Genomic DNA, 18998 nt, shown 5'->3' with positions numbered 1-18998 from the left:
ATTTCAGTAAACCATTTTTATGCGTAAAGATTGAATCTTTGAAAGAAAAGGGGAGTTTTGAGTTAGACTTATTTGAGATCCCTTTGACATAACGAGCAGTGTTTTAATGTGAAAAGATGGAATCTTTGAATGAAATTACCTCAATCAATGTACTTATTATGTCACTAGACCTTTTTAATTGTATAAAGGTCGGATCCTTTAAACAAAATGAGAGTTTTGAGTTAAATTTATTCGAGATTCCTTTGACGTCACGAAGAGTTTTTAATGAGTAAAGATTAAATGTTTGAATGAAATTACCTTAATCAAGATACCAATTTTGTCACTAGACCGTTTTAATGTATAAAGATTAAATCTTTGAAAGAAAATGAGAGCTTTGAGTTTAACTTCTTCGGGTTACGTATGGAGTCCCGAAGAGTGTTTTAATGATCAAAGAATGAATCTTTGAATAAAAATATCTCAATCAAGGTACCTATTATGTTACTAGACCATTTTACTGTATAAAGATTAAATCTTTGTTAAAAAATGAGAGTTTTGAGTTAAACTTATTCGAGAACTCTTTGACGTCACGAAGTGTGTTTTAATGAGTAAGGATTGAATCTTTTAGTGAAATTACCTCAATCAAGGTTCCTAATCTGTCACTAGACCTTTTTAATGTATAACGATTGAATCTTTGAAAGAAAATGAGAGTTTTGAATTTAACTTATTCGGGTTACGTATGAAGTCGCGAAGAGTGTTTTAATGAGTAATGATTGAATCTTAGAAAGAAAATACCTCAAATCAAGGTACCTATTACGCCACTAGACCATTTTAATATATAAAGATCAAATTTTTGAAAGAACACGAGAGTTTTGAGTTAACCTTATTCGTGATCGCTTTAACATCTCAAAGAGTGTTTTAATGAGTAAAGATTGAATCTCTGAATGAAATTAACTTAATCCAGGTAATTTTTATGTCACTAGATGATTTTAATTTATAAAGATTATATCTTTCAACGAAAATGAGAGTTTCGAGTTAAATTTATTTGAGATCCCTTTGACGTCATGAACAGTGTTTTAATGAGTAATGATAGAATCATTGAATAAAATTAGCTTAATCAAGGTAACAATTATGTCACTAGATCTTTTTAATGTATAAAGACGGAATCTTTGAAAGAAAATGAAAGTTTTGAGTTGAACTTATTCGAGTTACCCATGAAGTTGCGAAAATCGTCTTAATGACTAAAGATTGAATGTTTGAATGAAAATACCACAACAAAGGTGCTTATTATGTCGCTAAACCATTTTAATGTATAAAGATTGAATCTTTTAAAGAAAATGAGAGTTTTGAGTTAAATTTATTCGAGTTCCCTTTGACATCCCGAAGAGTGTTTTAATGAGTAAAGATTAAATCTTTGAATGAAAATACCTAAATCAAGGTACCTATTATGTCACTCGACCATTTTAACGTATATTGTTATATCTTTAAAAGAAAATTAGAGTTTTGAGTTAAACTTATTCGATATCCCATTGACGTCACGAAGAGTATTTTAATGGCTAAAGATTGAATCTTTAATTGAAATTGTCACTAGCCTTTTTATTGTTTTAAGATTGAATCTTTGAAAGAAAGTGAGTGTTTTGAGTTTAACTTATTTAAGTTACCTATGAATTCGCAAAGAGTGTTTTAATGACTAAAGATTGAATCGTTGAATAAAAATACCTCTATAAAGGAACCTATTATGTCATTAGGCCTTTTTAATTTCTAAAGATTGAATCATTGAATGAATATGAGAGTTTTGAGTTCAACTTATTAGAGATCCCTTTAATGTCCCAGAGAGTGTTTTAATGAGTAAAGATTTAATCTTTGAATGAAACTACCTCAGTCAAGGTACCTATTATGTCAATAGACAATTTTAATGTACAAAGATTAAATTTTTGAAAGAAAATGAGAGTTTTGAGTTAAACATATTCGAAATCCCTTTGACGTCATGAAGAGTATTTTAATTAGCAAAGATTGAATCTTTGAAAAAAATCACCTCAATTAAGGTACCGATTATGTCACTAGACCTTTTTAAGGTATAAAGATTGAATCTTTGAAAGAAAATGAGAATTTTGAGTAAAACATATTCAAGTTCCCTTTGAGGACCCAAAGAGTGTTTTAATAAGTAAAGATTGAACCTTTGATCGAAAATACCTCAATCAAAGTACAGTTTATGTCACTAGACCATTTTAATGTATAAAGATAAAATCTTTGATATAAAATCTTTGATAGAAAATAAGAGTTTCGAGTTAAACTTACTCGAGATTCTATTGACGTCATGGAGAGTGTTTAATGAGTAAGGTTTAAATCTTTGAATTAAATTCCCTGAATCGAGTTACCTACTATGTCACTAGACTTTTTTAATGTATAAAGATTTAAATTTTGAAAGAAAATGATATTTTTGAGTTTTACTTATTTGAGAAACGTATGGAGTTGTGAAGAGTGTTTTAGTGACTAAAGATCGAATGTTCGAATGAAAATACCTCAATAAAGGTACCTATATGTCAGTAGACCTTATCAACGTATAAAAATTGAATCTTTGAAAGAAAATGAGAGTTTTCAGTTGAACTAATTCGAGTTCCCTTTGACGTCCCGAAGACTGTTTTAATGATCAAAGATTGAATCTTTAAATGAAATACCTCTATCAAGGTTCCTATTATTTCACTATATTATTTTAATTTATAAGTTTTGATTCTTTGAAAGAAAATGAGAGATTTGAGTAAAACTTATTCGAGATCACTTTGACGTCACGAAGAGTGTTTTAATGAGTAAAGATTGAATTGTTGAATGAAATTACCTCAATCAAAGTATCTATTATGTCATGAGAACTTTTTTATGTATCAAGACTGAATCTTTGTAAGAAAATGAGAGTTTTGAGTTTCACTTGTTCGAGTTACCTATGAAGTCGCGAAGGGTGTTTTTATAACTAAAGATTGAATCTTTGAATGAAAATGAGAGTTTTGAGTGAAACTTATTCGAGTTCCCTTTGACATTCCGAAGAGTGTTTTAATGATCAAAGATTGAATCTTTGAATGAAAATACCTCAATCACGGTACCTGTTATTTTACTAAACCATTTTAATGTGTAAAGATTGAAACTTTGAAAGAAAAAGGGAGTTTTGAGTTGAACTTATTTGAGATCCCTTTGACATCACGAACAGTGTTTTAATGTGAAAAGATTGAATCTTTGAATGAAATTACCTCAATCATGGTACCTATTATGTCACTAGACCTTTTTAAATATTTAAAGGTCGAATCCTTTAAACAAAATGAGAGTTTTGAGTTAAATTTAGTCGAGATTCCTTTGACGTTACGAAGAGTTTTTAATGAGTAAAGATTGAATGTTTGAATCAAATTACCGCAATCAAGATACCTATTTTGTCACTTGACCGTTTAAATGTATAAAGATTGAATCTTTGAAAGAAAATTAGAGTTTTGAGTTTAACTTCTTCAAGTTACGTATGAAGTCCGGAAGAGTGTTTTAATGATCAAAGAATGAATCTTTGAATAAAAATACCTCAATCAAGGTACCTATTATGTCACTATACCATTTTACTGTGTAAAGATTAAATCTTTGTTAAAAAATGAGAGTTCTGAGTTAAACTTATTCAAGAACTCTTTGACGTCACGAAGAGTGTTTTAATGTATAAGGATTGAATCTTTGAGTGAAATTACCTCAATCAAGGTTCCTAATCTGTCACTAGACCTTTTTAATATATAAAGATTGAATCTTTGAAAGAAAATAAGAGTTTTGAGTTTAACTTATTCGGGTTACGTTTGAAGTCGCGAAGAGTGTTTTAATGAGTAACGATTGAATCTTTGAATGAACATACCTCAAATCAAGGTACCTATTACGCCACTAGACCATTTTAATGTATAAAGATCTAATTTTTGAAAGAACACGAGAGTTTGGAGTTAAACTTACTCGTGATCCCTTTGATGTCTCGAAGAGTGTTTTAATGAGTAAAGATTGAATCTTTGAATGAAATTAACTCAATCAAGGTACTTTTTATGTCACTAGATGATTTTAATTTATAAAGATTATATCTTTCAACGAAAATGAGAGTTTAGAGTTAAATTTATTTGAGATCCCTTTGACGTCATGAACAGTGTTTTAATGAGTAATGATAGAATCATTTAATAAAATTAGCTTAATCAAGGTACCTATTATGTCACTAGACCTTTTTAATGTATAAAGATGGAATCTTTGAAAGAAAATGAATGTTTTGAGTTTAACTTATTCGAGTTACCTAGAAAGTTGCGATGACCGTCTTAATGACTAAAGATTGAATGTTTGAATGAAAATACCACAACAAAGGTGCTTATTATGTCACTAGACCATTTTAATGTATCAAGATTGAATCTATGAAAGAAAATGAGAGTTTTGAGTTAAATTTATTCGAGTTTCCTTTGACGTCCCGAAGATTGTTTTAAAGAGTAAAGATTAAATCTTTGAATGAAAATACCTAAATCAAGGTACCTATTATGTCACTCGACCATTTTAACGAATATAGTTACATCTTTAAAAGAAAATTAGAGTTTTGAGTTAAACTTATTCGATATCCCATTGACGTCACGAAGAGTATTTTAATGGCTAAAGATTGAATCTTTGATTGAAATTATCTCAAACAAGTTACCCATTAGGTCACTAGCCTTTTTACTATTTAAAGATTGAATCTTTGAAAGAAAGTAAGAGTTTTGAGTTTAACTTATTCAAGTTACCTAAGAATTCGCAAAGAGTGTTTTAATGACTAAAGATTCAATCTTAGAATAAAAATACCTCTTTAAAGGAACCTATTATGTCATTAGGCCTTTTTAATTTTTAAAGATTGAATCGTTTAATGAATATGAGAGTTTTGAGTCCAACTTATTAGAGATCCCTTTAATGTCCCGGAGAGTGTTTTAATGAGAAAAGATTTAATCTTTGAATGAAACTACCTCAGTCAAGGTACCTATTCTGTCAATAGACAATTTTAATGTATAAAGATTAAATTTTTGAAAGTAAATGAGAGTTTTGAGTTAAACTTATTTGAGATCCCTTTGACATCACGAAGAGTGTTTTAATGAGCAAAGATTGAATCTTTGAAAAAAATCACCTCAATCAAGGTACCGATTATGTCACTAGACCTTTTTAAGGTATAAAGATTGAATCTTTGAAAGAAAATGAGAATTTTGAGTAAAACATATTCAAGTTCCCTTTGGGGAACAAAAGAGTGTTTGAATAAGTAAAGATTAAACCTTTGAATGAAAATACCTAACTCAAAGTACCTTTTATGTCACTAGACCATTTTAATGTATAAAGATAAAATCTTTGATAGAAAATAAGAGTTTCGAGTTAAACCTATTCGAGATTCTATTAACGTCACGGAGAGTGTTTAATGAGTAAGGTTTAAATCTTTGAATGAATTTACCTGAGTCGAGGTACCTATTATGTCACTAGACTTTTTTAATGTATAAAGATTGAAATTTTGAAAGAAAATGATATTTTTGAGTTTTACTTATTTGAGAAACGTATGGAGTAGTGAAGAGTGTTTTAGTGACTAAAGATCGAATGTTCGAATGAAAATACCTCAATAAAGGTACCTATATGTCAGTAGACCTTATCAACGTATAAAAATTGAATCTTTGAAAGAAATGAGAATTGTCAGTTGAACTAATTCGAGTTCCCTTTGACGTCCCGAAGAGTGTTTTAATGATCAATGATTGAATCTTTAAATGAAATACCTCTATCAAGGTTCCTATTAGTTCACTATACTATTTTAATTTATAAGTGTTAAATCTTTGAAAGAAAATGAGAGATTTGAGTTAAAATTATTCGAGATCACTTTGACGTCACGAAGAGTGTTTTAATAAGTAAAGATTGAATCGTTGAATGAAATTGCCTCAATCAAAGTATCTATTATGTCACGAGAATTTTTTAATGTATGAAGACGGAATCTTTGTAAGAAAATGAGAGTTTTGAGTTTCACTTGTTCGAGTTACATATGAAGTCGCGAAGGGTGTTTTTATAACTAAAGGTTGAATCGTTGAATGAAAAGGAGAGTTTTGAGTGAAACTTATTCGAGTTCCCTTTGACTTTCCGAAGAGTGTTTTAATGATCAAAGATTGAATCTTTGAATAAAAATACCTCAATCAAGGTACCTGTTATTTCATTAAACTATTTTAATGTGTAAAGATTGAATCTTTGAAAGAAAAGGGGAGTTTTGAGTTAAACTTATTTGAGATCCCTTTGACATCACGAATAGTGTTTTAACGTGAAAAGATTGAATCTTTGAATGAAATTACCTCAATCATGGTACCTATTATGTCACTAGACCTTTTTCAATATATAAAGGTCGAATCCTTTAAACAAAATGAGAGTTTTGAGTTAAATTTATTCGAGATTCCTTCGACGTCACGAAGAGTTTTTAATGAGTAAAGATTGAATGTTTGAATGAAATTACCTCAATCCAGATACCAATTTTGTCACTAGACCATTTTAATGTATAAAGTTTGAATCTTTGAAAGAAAATGAGAGTTTTGAGTTTAACTTCTTCGGGTTACGTATGAAGTCCCGAAAAGTGTTTTAATGATCAAAGAATGAATCTTTGAATAAAAATACCTCAATCAAGGTACCTATTATGTCACTAGACCATTTTACTGTATAAATATTAAATCTTTGTTAAAAAATGAGAATTTTGAGTTAAACAATTTCGAGAACTCTTTGACGTCACAAAGAGTGTTTTAATGAGTAAGGATTGAATCTTTGAGTGAAATTACCTCAATCAAGGTTCCTAATCTGTCACTAGACCTTTTTAATGTATAAAGATTGAATCTTTAAAAGAAAATGAGAGTTTTCAGTTTAACTTATTCGGGTTACGTATGAAGTCGCGAAGAGTGTTTTAATGAGTAACGATTGAATCTTTGAACGAAAATACCTCAAATCAAGGTACCTATTACGCCACTAGACCATTTTAATGTATAAAGATCAAATTTTTGATAGAACACGAGAGTTTTGAGTTAAACTTATTCGTGATCCCTTTGACGTCTCGAAGAGTGTTTTAATGAGTAAAGATTGAATCTTTGAATGAAGTTAACACAATCAATGTAATTTTTATGTCACTAGATGATTTTAATTTACAAAGATTATATCTTTCAACGAAAATGAGAGTTTTGAGTTAAATTTATTTGAGATCCTTTTGACGTCATGAACAGTGTTTTAATGAGTAATGATAGAATCATTGAATAAAATTAGCTTAATCAAGGTAACAATTATGTCACTAGACCTTTTTAATGTATAAAGACGGAATCTTTGCAAGAAAATGAAAGTTTTGAGTTTAACTTATTCGAGTTATCTATAGAGTTGCGAAGGCCGTCTTAATGACTAAAGATTGAATGTTTGAATGAAAATACCACAACAAAGGTGCTTATTATGTCACTAGACCATTTTAATGTATAAAGATTGAATCTTTGTAAGAAAATGAGAGTTTTGAGTTAAATTTATTCGAGTTCCCTTTGACGTCCCGAAGAGTGCTTTAATGAGTAAAGATTAAATCTTTGAATGAAAATACCTAAATTAAGGTACCTATTATGTCACTCGACCATTTTAATGTATATAGTTATATCTTTAAAAGAAAATTAGAGTTTTGAGTTAAACTTATTTGATATCCTATTGACGTCACGAAGAGTATTTTAATGGCTAAAGATTGAACCTTTGATTGAAATTACCTCAAACAAGTTACCCATTAGGTTACTAGCCTTTTTATTGTTTAAAGATTGAATCTTTGAAAGAAAGTGAGAGTTTTGAGTTTAACTTATTCAAGTTACCTATGAATTCCCAAAGAGTGTTTTAATGACTAAAGATTGAATCTTTGAATAAAAATACCTCTATAAAGGAACCTATTATATCATTAGGGCTTTTTAATTTCTAAAGATTGAATCGTTGAATGAATATGAGAATTTTGAGTCCAACTTATTAGAGATCCCTTTAATGTCCCAAAGAGTGTTTTAATGAGTAAAGATTTAATCTTTGAATGAAACTACCTCAATCAAGGTACCTATTATGTCTATAGACAATTTTAATGTATAAAGATTAAATCTTTGAAAAAAATGAGAGTTTTGAGTTAAACTTATTCGAGATCCCTTTGACGTCACGAAGAGTGTTTTAATGAGCAAAGATTGAATCTTTGAAAAAAATCAACTCAATCAAGGTACCGATTATGTCATTAGACCTTTTTAAGGTATAAAGATTGAATCTTTGAAAGAAAATGAGAATTTTGAGTAAAACATATTCAAGTTCCCTTTGAGGACCCAAAGAGTGTTTTAATAAGTAAAGATTGATCCTTTGAATGAAAATACCTCAATCAAAGTACCGTTTATCTCACTAGACCATTTTAATGTATAAAGATAAAATTTTTGATAGAAAGTAAGAGTTTCGAGTTAAACTTATTCGAGATTCTATTGACGTCACGGAGAGTGTTTAATGAGTAAGGTTTAAATCTTTGAATGAAATTACCTGAATCGTGGTACCTATTATGTCACTAGACTTTTTTAATGTATAAAGGATGAAATTTTGAAAGAAAATGATATTTTTGTGTTTTACTTATTTGAGAAACGTATGGAGTTGTGAAGAGTGTTTTAGTGACTAAAGATCGAATGTTCGAATGAAAATACCTCAATAAAGGTACCTATATGTCAGTAGACCTTATCAATGTATAAAAATTGAATTTTTGAAAGAAAATGAGAGTTATCAGATGAACTAATTCGAGTTCCCTTTGACGTCCCGAAGAGTGTTTTAATGATCTAAGATTGAATTTTTAAATGAAATACCTCTATCAAGGTTCCTATTATTTCACTATACTATTTTAATTTATAAGTGTTGAATCTTTGAAAGAAAATGAGAGATTTGAGTTAAACTTATTCGAGATCACTTTGACGTCTCGAAGAGTGTTTTAATGAGTAAAGATTGAATCGTTGAATGAAATTACCTCAATCAAAGTATCTATTATGTTACGAGAACTTTTTAATGTATCAAGACTGAATCGTTGTAGGAAAATGAGAGTTTTGAGTTTCACTTGTTCGAGTTGCCTATGAAGTCGCGATGGGTGTTTTTGTAACTAAAGGTTCAATCTTTGAATGAAAATGAGAGTTTTGAGTGAAACTAATTCGAGTTCCCTTTAACATTCCGAAGAGTGTTTTAATGATCAAAGATTGAATTTTTGAATGAAAATAACTCAATCAAGGTACCTGTTATTTCACTAAACCATTTTAATGTGTAAAGATTGAATCTTTGAAAGAAAAGGGGAGTTTTGAGTTAAACTTATTTAAGATCCCTTTGACATCACGAGCAGTGTTTTAATGTGAAAAGATTGAATCTTTGAAGGAAATTACCTCAATCATGGTACCTATTATGTCAGTAGACCTTTTTAAATATATAAAGGTCGAATCCTTTAAACAAAATGAATGTTTTGAGTTAAATTTATTCGAGATTCCTTTGACGTCACGAAGAGTTTTTAATGAGTAAAGATTGAATGTTTGAATGAAATTACCGCAATCAAGATACCTATTTTGTCACTAGACCGTTTTAATGTATAAAGATTAAATCTTTGAAAGAAAATGAGAGTTTTGAGTTTAACTTCTTCTGGTTACGTATGAAGTCCCGAAGAGTGTTTTAATGATCAAAGAATGAATCTTTGAATAAAAATACCCCAATCAAGGTACCTATTATGTCACTACACCATTTTACTGTATAAAGATTAAATCTTTGTTAATAAATAAGAGTTTTGAGTTAAACTTATTCGAGAACTCTTTGACATCACGAAGAGTGTTTTAATGAGTAAGGATTGAATCTTTGAGTGAAATTACCTCAATCAAGGTTCCTAATCTGTCACCAGACCTTTTAAATATATAAAGATTGAATCTTTGAAAAAAAATGAGAATTTTGAGTTTAACTTATTCGGGTTACGTATGAAGTCGTTAAGAGTGTTTTAATGAGTAACGATTCAATCTTTGAATGAAAATACCTCAAATCAAGGTACCTATTACGCCACTAGACCATTTTAATGTATAAAGATCTAATTTTTGAAAGAACACAAGAGTTTGGAGTTAAACTTATTCGTGATCCCTTTGATGTCTCGAAGAGTGTTTTAATGAGTAAAGATTGAATCTTTGGATGAAATTAACTCAATCAAGGTACTTTTTATGTCACTAAATGATTTTAATTTATAAAGATTATATCTTTCAACGAAAATGAGAGTTTCGAGATAAATTTATTTGAGATCCCTTTTACGTCATGAACAGTGTTTTAATCAGTAATGATAGAAACATTGAATAAAATTAGCTTAATCACGGTACCTATTATGTCACTAGACCTTTTTAATGTATAAAGATGGAATCTTTGAAAGAAAATGAATGTTTTGAGTTTAACTTATTCGAGTTACAAATAAAGTTACGAAGACCGTCTTAATTACTAAAGATTGAATGTTTGAATGAAAATACCACAACAAAGGTGCTTATTATGTCACTAGACCATTTTAATGTATAAAGATTGAATCTATGAAAGAAAATGAGAGTTTTGAGTTAAATTTATTCGAGTTTCCTTTGACGTCCCGAAGAGTGTTTTAATGAGTAAAGATTAAATCTTTGAATGAAAATACCTAAATCAAGGTACCTATTATGTCACTCGACCATTTTAACGTATATAGTTATATCTTTAAAAGAAAATTAGAGTTTTAAGTTAAATTTATTCGATATCCCATTGACGTCACGAAGAGTATTTTAATGGCTAAAGATTGAATCTTTGATTGAAATTATCTCAAACAAGTTACCCATTAGGTCACTAGCCTTTTTATTATTTCAAAATTGAATCTTTGAAAGAAGGTGAGAGTTTTGAGTTTAACTTATTTAAGTTACCTATGAATTCGCAAAGAGTGTTTTAATGACTAAAGATTGAATCTTTGAATAAAAATACCTCTATAAAGAAACCTATTATGTCATTAGGCCTTTTTAATTTCTAAAGATTAAATCGTTGAACGAATATGAGAGTTTTGAGTCCAACTTATTAGAGATCCCTTTAATGTCCCGAAGAGTGTTTTAATGAGTAAAGGTTTAATCTTTGAATGAAACTACCTCAGTCAAGGTACCTATTATGTCAATAGACAATTTTAATGTATAAAGATTAAATCTTTGAAAGAAAATTAGAGTTTTGAATTAAATTTATTCGAGATCCCTTTGACGTCACAAAGAGTGTTTTAATGAGCAAAGATTGAATCTTTGAAAAAAATCACCTCAATCAAGGTACCGATTATGTCACTAGACCTTTTTAAGGTATAAAGATTGAATCTTTGAAAGAAAATGAGAATTTTGAGTAAAACATATTCAAGTTTCCTTTGAGTACCCAAAGTGTGTTTTAAGAAGTAAAGATTGAACCTTTGAATGAAAATACCTCAATCAAAGTACCTTTTATGTCACTAGACCATTTTAATGTATAAAGATAAAATCTTTGATAGAAAATAAGAGTTTCGAGTTAAACTTATTCGAGATTCTATTGACGTCACGGAGAGTGTTTAATGAGTAAGGTTTAAATCTTTCAATGAAATTACCTGAATCGAGGTACCTATTATGTCATTAGACTTTTTTAATGTATAAAGATTGAAATTTTGAAAGAAAATGATATTTTTGAGTTTTACTTATTTGAGAAACGTGTGGAGTTGTGAAGAGTGTTTTAGTGACCAAAGATCGAATGTTCGAATGAAAATACCTCAATAAAGGTACCTAGACCATATCAACGTATAAAAATTGACTCTTTGAAAGAAAATGAGAGTTTTCAGTTGAACTAATTCGAGTTCCCTTTGACGTCCCTAATAGTGTTTTAATGATCAAAGATTGAATCTATAAATGAGATACCTCTATCAAGTTTCCTATTATTTCACTATACTATTTTAATTTATAAGTGTTGAATCTTTGAAAGAAAATGAGAGATTTGAGTTAAACTACTTCGAGATCACTTTAACGTCACGAAGAGTGTTTTAATGAGTAAAGATTGAATCGTTGAATGAAATTACTTCAATCAAAGTATCTATTATGTCACGAGAACTTTTTAATGTATCAAGACTGAATCTTTGTAAGAAAATGAGAGTTTTGAGTTTCACTTGTTCGAGTTACCTATGAAGTCGCGAAGGGTGTTTTTATAACTAAAGATTGAATCTTTGAATGAAAATGAGAGTTTTGAGTGAAACTTATTTGAGTTCCCATTTGACGTTCTGAAGAGTGTTTTAATGATCAACGATTGAATCTTTGAATTAAAATACCTCAATCAAGGTACCTATTATTTCACTAAACCATTTTAATGTGTAAAGATTGAATCTTTGAAAGAAAAGGGGAGTTTTGAGTTAAACTTATTTGAGATCCCTTTGACATCACGAACAGTGTTTTAATGTGAAAAGATTGAATCTTTGAATGAAATTACGTCAATCAAGGTACCTATTATGTCACTAGACCTTTTTAAATATATAAAGGTCGAATCCTTTAAACAAAATGAGAGTTTTGAGTTAAATTTATTCGAGATTCCTTTGACGTCACGAACAGTTTTTAATGAGTAAAGATTGAATGTTTGAATGAAATTATCGCCATCAAGATACCTATTTTGTCACTAGACCGTTTTAATGTATAAAGATTGAATCTTTGAAAGAAAATGATAGTTTTGAGTTTAACTTCCTCGGGTTACGTATGAAGTCCCGAAGAGTGTTTTAATGATCAAAGAATGAATCTTTGAATAAAAATACCCCAATCAAGGTACCTATTATGTCACTAGACCATTTTACTGTATAAAGATCAAATCTTTGTTAAAAAATGAGAGTTTTGTGTTAAACTTATTCGAGAACTCTTCGACGTCACGAAGAGTCTTTTAATGAGTAAGGATTGAATCTTTGAATGAAATTACCTCAATCAAGGTTCCTAATCTGTCACAAGACCTTTTTAATGTATAAAGATTGAATCTTTGAAAGAAAATGAGAGTTTTGAGTTTAAGTTATTCGGGTTACGTATGAAGTCTCGAAGAGTGTTTTAATGAGTAACAATTGAATCTTCAAGTGAAGATACCACAAATCAAGGTACCTATTATGCCACAAGACCATTTTAATGTATAAAGATCAAATTTTTGAAAGAACACAAGAGTTTTGAGTTAAAATTATTCGTGATCCCTTTGACGTATCAAAGAGTGTTTTAATGAGTAAAGATTGAATCTTTGAATGAAATTAACTCAATTAAGGTACTTTTTATGTCACTAGATGATTTTAATTTATAAAGATTATATCTTTCAACGAAAATGAGAGTTTCGAGTTAAATTTATTTGCGATCCCTTTGACGTCATGAACAGTGTTTTAATGAGTAATGATAGAATCATTGAATAAAATTAGCTTAATCAAGGTACCTATTATGTCACTAGACCTTTTTAATGTATAAAGATGGAATCTTTGAAAGAAAATGAAAGTTTTTAGTTTAACTTATTCAAGTTACCTATGAAGTTGTGAAGACCGTCTTAATGACTAAAGATTGAATGTTTGAATGAAAATACCACAACAAAGGCGCTTATTATGTCACTAGACCATTTTAATGTATAAAGATTGAATCTTTGAAAGAAAATGAGAGTTTTGAGTTAAATTTATTCGAGTTCCCTTTGACGTCCCGAAGAGTGTTTTAATGAGTAAAAATTAAATCTTTGAATGAAAATACCTAAATCAAGGTACCTATTATGTCACTCGACCATTTTAACGTATATAGTTATATCTTTAAAAGAAAATTAGAGTTTTGAGTTAAACTTATTCGATATCCCATTGACGTCACGAAGAGTATTTTAATGGCTAAAGATTGAATCTTTGATTGAAATTATCTCAAACAAGTTACCCATTAGGTCACTAGCCTTTTTTATTGTTTAAAGATTGAATCTTTGAAAGAAGGTGAGAGTTTTGAGTTTAACTTATTCAAGTTACCTATGAATTCGCAAAGAGTGTTTTAATGACTAAAGATTGAATATTTGAATAAAAATACCTTTATAAAGAAACCTATTATGTGATTAGGCCTTTTTAATTTCTAAAGATTAAATCGTTGAACGAATATGAGAGTTTTGAGTCCAACTTATTAGAGATCCCTTTAATGTGCTGAAGAGTGTTTTAATGAGTAAAGATTTAATCTTTGAATGAAACTGCCTCAGTCAAGGTACCTATTATGTCAATTGACAATTTTAATGTATAAAGATTAAATCTTTGAAAGAAAATGAGAGTTTTGAGTTAAACTTATTCGAGATCCCTTTGACGTCACGTAGAGTGTTTTAATGAGCAAAGATTGAATCTTTGAAAAAAATCACCTCAATCAAGGTACCGATTATGTCACTAGACCTTTTTAAGGTATAAAGATTAAATCTTTGAAAGAAAATGAGAATTTTGAGTAAAACATATTCAAATTCCCTTTGAGGACCCAAAGAGTATTTTAATAAGTAAAGATTGAACCTTTGAATGAAAATACCTCAATCAAAGTACCTTTTATGTCACTAGACCATTTTAATGTATAAAGATAAAATCTTTGATCGAAAATAAGAGTTTCGAGTTAAACTTATTCTAGATTCTATTGACGTCACGGAGAGTGTTTAATGAGTAAGGTTTAAATCTGTGAATAAAATTGCCTGAATCGAGGTACCTAATATGTCACTAGACTTTTTAATGTATAAATATTGAAAGTTTGAAAGAAAATGATATTTTTGTGTTTTACTTATTTGAGAAACGTACGGAGTTGTGAAGAGTGTTTTAGTGACTAAAGATCGAATCTTCGAAGGAAAATACCTCAATAATGGTACCTATATGTCAGTAGACCTTATCAACGTATAAAAATTGAATCTTTGAAAGAAAATGAGAGTTTTCAGTTGAACTAATTCGAGTTCCCTTTGACGTCCCGAAGAGTGTTTTAATGATCAAAGATTGAATCTTTAAATGAAATACCTCTATCAAGGTTCCTATTATTTCACTATACTATTTTAATTTATAAGTGTTGAATCTTTGAAAGAAAATGAGATATTTGAGTTAAACATATTCGAGATCACTTTGACGTCACAAAGAGTGTTTTAATGAGTAAAGATTGAATCGTTGAATGAAATTACCTCAATCAAAGTATCTATTATGTCACGAGAACTTTTTAATGTATCAAGACTGAATCTTTGTAAGAAAATGAGAGTTTTGAGTTTCACTTGTTCGAGTTACCTATGAAGTCGCGAAGGGTGTTTTTATAACTAAATGTTGAATCTTTGAATGAAAATGAGAGTTTTGAGTGAAACTTATTCGAGTTCCCTTTGACGTTCCGAAGAGTGTTTTAATGATCAAAGATTGAATCTTTGAATGAAAATACCTCAATCAAGGTACCTGTTATTTCACTAAACAATTTTAATGTGTAAAGATTGAATCTTTGAAAGAAAATGGGAGTTTTGAGTTAAACTTGTTTGAGATCCCTTTGACATCACGAACAGTGTTTTAATGTGAATAGATTGAATCTTTGAATGAAATTACCTCAATCGAGGTACCTATTATGTCACTAGACCTTTTTCAATGTATAAAGGTCGAATCCTTTAAACAAAATGAGAGTTTTGAGTTAAATTTATTCGAGATTCCTTTGATGTTACGAAGAGTTTTTAATGAGTAAAGATTGAATGTTTGAATGAAATTACCTCAATCAAGATACCTATTTTGTCACTAGACCGTTTTAATGTATAAAGATTGAATCTTTGAAAGAAAATGAGAGTTTTGAATTTAACTTCCTCGGGTTACGTATTAAGTCCCGATGAGTGTTTTAATGATCAAAGAATGAATATTTGAATAAAAATACCTTAATCAAGGTACCTATTATGTCACTAGACCATTTTACTGTATAAAGATTAAATCTTTGTTAAAAAATGAGAGTTTTGAGTTAAACTTATTCGAGAACTCTTTAACGTCTCGAAGAGTGTTTTAATGATTAAGGATTGAATCTTTGAATGAAATTACCTCAATCAAGGTTCCTAATCTGTCACTAGACCTTTTTAATGTATAAAGATTGAATCTTTGAAAGAAAATGAGAGTTTTGACTTTAACTTATTCAGGTTACGTAAGAAGTCTCGAAGAGTGTTTTAATGAGTAACGATTGAATCTTTGAATGAAGATACCACAAATCAAGGTACCTATTACGCCACTAAACCATTTTAATGTATAAAGATCAAATTTTTGAAAGAACACGAGAGTTTTGAGTTAAACTTATTCGTGATCCCTTTGACGTCTCGAAGAGTGTTTTAATGAGTAAAGATTGAATCTTTGAATGAAATTAACTCAATTAAGGTACTTTTTATATCACTAGATGATTTTAATTTATAAAGATTATATCTTTCAACGAAAATGAGAGTTTCGTGTTAAATTTATTTCCGATCCCTTTGACGTCATGAACAGTGTTTTAATGAGTAATGATAGAATCATTGAATAAAATTAGCTTAATTAAGGTACCTATTATGTCACTAGACCTTTTTAATGTATAAAGATGGAATCTTTGAAAGAAAATGAAAGTTTTGAGTTTAACTTATTCGAGTTACCTATGAAGTTGCGACGACCGTCTTAATGACTAAAGATTGAATGTTTGAATGAAAATACCACAACAAAGGTGCTTATTATGTCACTAGACCATTTTAATGTATAAAGATTGAATCTTTGAAAGAAAATGAGAGTTTTGGGTTAAATTTATTCGAGTTCCCTTTGACGTCCCGAAGAGTGTTTTAATGAGTAAAGATTAAATCTTTGATTGAAAATACCTAAATCAAGGTACCTATTATGTCACTCGACCATTTTAACGTATATAGTTATATCTTTAAAAGAAAATTAGAGTTTTGAGTTAAACTTATTCGATATCCCATTGACGTCACGAAGAGTATTTTAATGGCTAAAGATTGAATCTTTGATTGAAATTACCTCAAACAAGTTACCCATTAGGTCACTAGCCTTTTTATTGTTTAAAGATTGAATCTTTGAAAGAAGGTGAGAGTTTTGAGTTTAACTTATTCAAGTTACCTATGAATTCGCAAAGAGTGTTTTAATGACTAAAGATTGAATCTTTGAATAAAAATAACTCTATAAAGGAACCTATTATGTCATTAGGCCTTTTTAATTTCTAAAGATTGAATCGTTGAACGAATATGAGAGTTTTGAGTCTAACTTATTAGAGATCCCTTTAATGTCCCGAAGAGTGTTTTAATGAGTTAAGATTTAATCTTTGAATGAAACTACCTCAGTCAAGGTACCTATTATGTCAATAGACAATTTTAATGTATAAAGATTAAATCTTTGAAAGAAAATGAGAGTTTTGAGTTAAACTTATTCGAGATCCCTTTGACGTCACGTAGAGTATTTTAATGAGCAAAGATTGAATCTTTGAAAAAAATCACCTCAATCAAGGTACCAATTATGTCACTAGACCTTTTTAAGGTATAAAGATTGAATCTTTGAAAGAAAATGAGAATTTTGAGTAAAACATATTCAAGTTCCCTTTGAGGACCCAAAGAGTGTTTTAATAAGTAAAGATTGAACCTTTGAATGAAAATACCTCAATCAAAGTACCTTTTATGTCACTAGACCATTTTAATGTATGAAGATAAAATTTTTGATAGAAAATAAGAGTTTCGAGTTAAACTTATTCGAGATTCTATTGACGTCACGGAGAGTGTTTAATGAGTAAGGTTTAAATCTTTGAATGAAATTACCTGAATCGATGTACCTACTATGTCACTAGACTTTTTTAATGTATAAATATTGAAATTTTGAAAGAAAATGATATTTTTGAGTTTTACTTATTTGAGAAACGTATGGAGTTGTGAAGAGTGTTTTAGTGACTACAGATCGAATCTTCGAATGAAAATACCTCAATAAAGGTACCTATATGTCAGTAGACCTTATCAACGTATAAAAATTGAAACTTTGAAAGAAAATGAGAGTTTTTTGTTGAACTAATTCGAGTTCCCTCTGACGTCCCGAAGAGTGTTTTAATGATCAAAGATTGAATCTTTAAATGAAATACCTCTATCAAGGTTCCTATTATTTCACTATACTATTTTAATTTATAAGTGTTGAATCTTTGAAACAAAATGAGAGATTTGAGTTAAACTTATTCGAGATCACTTTGACGTCACGAAGAGTGTTTTAATGAGTAAAGATTGAATCGTTGAATGAAATTACCTCAATAAAAGTATCTATTATGTCACGAGAACTTTTTAATGTATCAAGACTGAATCTTTGTAAGAAAATGAGAGTTTTGAGTTTCACTTGTTCGAGTTACCTATGAAGTCGCGAATGGTGCTTTTATAACTAAAGATTGAATCTTTGAATGAAAATGAGAGTTTTGAGTAAAACTTATTTGAGTTCCCTTTGATGCTCCGAAGAGTGTTTTAATGATCAAAGATTGAATCTTTGAATGAAAATACCTCAATTAAGGTACCTGTTATTTCACTAAACCATTTTAATGTGTAAAGATTGAATCTTTGAAAGAAAATGGGAGTTTTGAGTTAAACTTATTTGAGATCCCTTTGACATTACGAACAGTGTTTTAATGTGAAAAGATTGAATCTTTGAATGAAATTACCTCAATCAAGGTACCTATTATGTCACTAGACTTTTTTAAATATATAAAGGTCGAATCCTTTAAACAAAATGAGAGTTTTGAGTTAAATTTATTCGAGATTCCTTAAACGTCACGACGAGTTTTTAATGAGTAAAGATTGAATGTTTGAATGAAATTATCTCAATCAAGATACCTATTTTATCACTAAACCGTTTTAATGTATAAAGATTGAATCTTGGAAAGAAAATGAGAGTTTTGAGTTTAACTTCTTCGGGTTACGTATGAAGTCCCGAAGAGGTAATTTCATTCAAAGATTTAAACCTTACTCATTAAAACACTCTCCGTGACGTCAAAAGAATCTCGAATAAGTTTAACTCAAAACTCTTATTT

This window comes from Cornus florida, unplaced genomic scaffold, assembly GCF_030987335.1.
Source record: "Cornus florida cultivar Cherokee Brave unplaced genomic scaffold, ASM3098733v1 CherokeeBrave_3.0.0_Hap2_Chr09, whole genome shotgun sequence".
Taxonomy (NCBI): domain Eukaryota; kingdom Viridiplantae; phylum Streptophyta; class Magnoliopsida; order Cornales; family Cornaceae; genus Cornus; species Cornus florida.
Note: the sequence above shows the minus strand (reverse complement) of the source record.